The sequence below is a fragment of the Pteropus alecto genome, unplaced genomic scaffold, assembly GCF_000325575.1.
Source record: "Pteropus alecto unplaced genomic scaffold, ASM32557v1 scaffold39, whole genome shotgun sequence".
Lineage (NCBI taxonomy): Eukaryota > Metazoa > Chordata > Mammalia > Chiroptera > Pteropodidae > Pteropus > Pteropus alecto.
The window spans coordinates 11,815,412-11,818,215 of record NW_006443568.1 but is presented as its reverse complement, the minus strand read 5'-3'; positions in this window follow the sequence as shown (position 1 = coordinate 11,818,215).

Genomic DNA, 2,804 nt, shown 5'->3' with positions numbered 1-2,804 from the left:
AGACGTGGACAAACCAGGTCACTGAAGCCTAGTTCCAGCTGCACCCCCACCCCACCCCCACCCCAATCTGCTGGGCAAATACTTTTTTCCCTTTCTGGGCCCCAATTTCCCCTTCTGAAAAATGGAGCTCCCACTACTGCCAGTCTGGCTGGCAGGGTAGGCCGGTTGAATTAGCATCAGTCTAGTTGATGGGTGTGAACACTGCTTTGTAAACTGTTAAAGCGTGATTGCAAATGTGAGTAGCTGTTGTCATTAGACAAATGAAGCTTAAGCCGCCTCTTCCTCTGCTAAGGATGGGACTGGGTCAGAGGCTCTCTGGGGCCTCCCCTGGGGCCTCCCCTATGCCCCCCCACTCCCCCCACCAGGGAGTGTATTGTTCTGAGTCCAGACACTGCCTGCAGGTAGCTCACTGTCTGCAGCAGTGATAGAGATAAGACTCAATCAAAACAAACGATCTGAGACACCAGCTATGGACCATCTTTCTTGGGAAATACATCAGTGTAAATGGTCTGAGAGGGGGTGAGGCCAATGTCAATTAAAGCTCTTGGTAGGGAGTGGGGTGGGGCCAAATCCAAGCCTTAGATTGGAGAAGGCAACCAGGTGGAGTGTACAGCTGGGACAAAGACACAGCTGAAGGCAGTTGCCACAGAGACCAGTGAGGAGGGGCCTGGCCAGACTGCAAAACCCAGTCACCCTATAGGATCCCAAATGGGACGTAAAATAATGTGAGGGAGAAAAAGATGAAGGAGAAGGGGGCTTTGTTTTACTATCATTACTATTATTCTTTCTAGCCAGTTAAAGGCCCTGGACTGATGTCCGTTTAAATATATAATGGACAGTAAGTGACTTCCCTCTTTAGGCCTCGGTTTTCTTATCTGTGAAATGAGGATATGGAAAGTGGACAGCGGACAAAATGACTCCCTGAGTTCCACGTGTCCGTGAAAGGCACAGGGGAATCAGCACTGGAGTGGGACAGGCCCGGGGTCGAATCCTAGCTCTGACTTGTCCTGTTACGTTAGACAAATTACTTATCTGGTCCTCAGTTTCATCATCTGAAAAGGTCAGTGCCTACCTCATAGGGTTGAAAGGTTAAGGGGGACAATGTATAAACAAAGCTTAGCCCAGTGCCTGGTACCAGATCCTTAATAAATACCACTATTGTTCCTATTTTGAGTCAATGAGGGTGGTACCACTGGGGGTAGATGGGTGGTGACAAGGGTCTGGGAAATAGGAACAGCAGAAGAGCTGCATCCACCCAGCACATAATAAGTGCTCGAGAAATATTTCTTGAATTGGGAAGGAATCAGCCACCTCGGTGTTGGCATTGGTGAGTACAATAGCTTGGAGGCCCTCAGCCCAAGAGAGGGGTTCTTGCCCCAGGATGGACCAAGCTCAGGGTCCCCTGGAGCTGAAAATAAAGGCAGCCCCATCCCGGTGCATCTTGACCCAAGGAGGAATCTGTGGGCTTAAAAGGGGATGATCAGCTCCCCCTAACCCCATTTCTTCTTTCTCTGCTTGCTTCTCCTGTTTGCTTTCGAGGCTCGCTTCCTCCTGGGGGGCTTCCAGGATGATGCCCATTTCAGTTCAACTCTTGAAGCTTCAAAAGATGACCCAAATTTCCAAACTTTTGAGGGAGGTCTCAGAGTCCATGGTACCCTTTTCTTGGTATGGACTCTAGGGTAGGCTCTGAAGGGAGGAGATGGCTGCAGTATTTTAATAGTTTCTGAGACAAAGGGACAGGAGAGGTCTGGGTAGCATAGACTGAATTTAAACTGTCTGTACTTCCATTGGGCTCTTACACCCACTCCACAGAGCAGAGCTCCTAGTTAAGTTTTGTCGGGACAAGACTCCCAAAGGCCAAGGGCCCTGCCTGGATGATTCCCACAGGCCCCCTGCAGTCCGCCCACCATCAGGTTTCAGCAAAGCCTGTTAATGATGATGGTGATGAAGGCTGTCAGAGCAGGGCCAGGCCCACAGGGATGGAACAAGGGGCTGTGTCTTCCCTGAAGGGACAGTCATACACAAACCATGGCTGCGCATAGACAGGTCCATTCCAAGCGGTGGGGGTGGCTTCCCTAAATGCCCCCCCAATCAGCCTCCTTCACCCCCAAAATGCATTGGGAAAAGATGAACAGAGGAGAAATGCAATGTATAGATAGAAGGGTCTGCAGGGAGAAGCTTCTGCTCTCCATCGGAAAAAGGCGGGCAGGGTAGGCCTGGGGTCTACCTGCCAGGGCCCAGCCCACCCCTGTGGAGTGACCCCTTATCCCAACAGGCTCTCTTGTTAGGTCCAAGGCCCGCTCCCCTCAACAGGCCCTCTTGTTAGGGCCAAGGCCCACTCTTGAAGGCGGAGGCCCCAGCAGAGTCCCAGCGCCTGGGAAAGCCGCCTGTAATTTAGAAGGGCTATGGAACAATATGGTGGCAGAGGTAGAACCAGGAAATTCTGACTTTTCATTTTGGGAGCACACCCCCACCCTCCACCTTTTTTTCATTCATTACAGCTCGGTCCCTTTCGGAGCCGCAGGGACTGGGTGGCAGGGGTGAGGCAAGGGGGTGACACTCTCAGCCCTGACAGGTAGGGCTGGCCCCCGTTTTGGGCAGCCCCTTCTTCCGCCCTCCCCCCGGGTCCCCTCTCCCTGCCCCTGTCAGCCGCGCCAGACGCTCTCCGGCTTTGCAGCATTCAATAAAAATTCAGAAACATTTGGGCTGAAATCGCTGCTTTATCTGGAGGAGCCACAGCGCCGGGAGAGACCACTGCTGCGAGGGGGGAGCCCGGTGTCTCCGCCGCCCCGGCACGCAGGGTC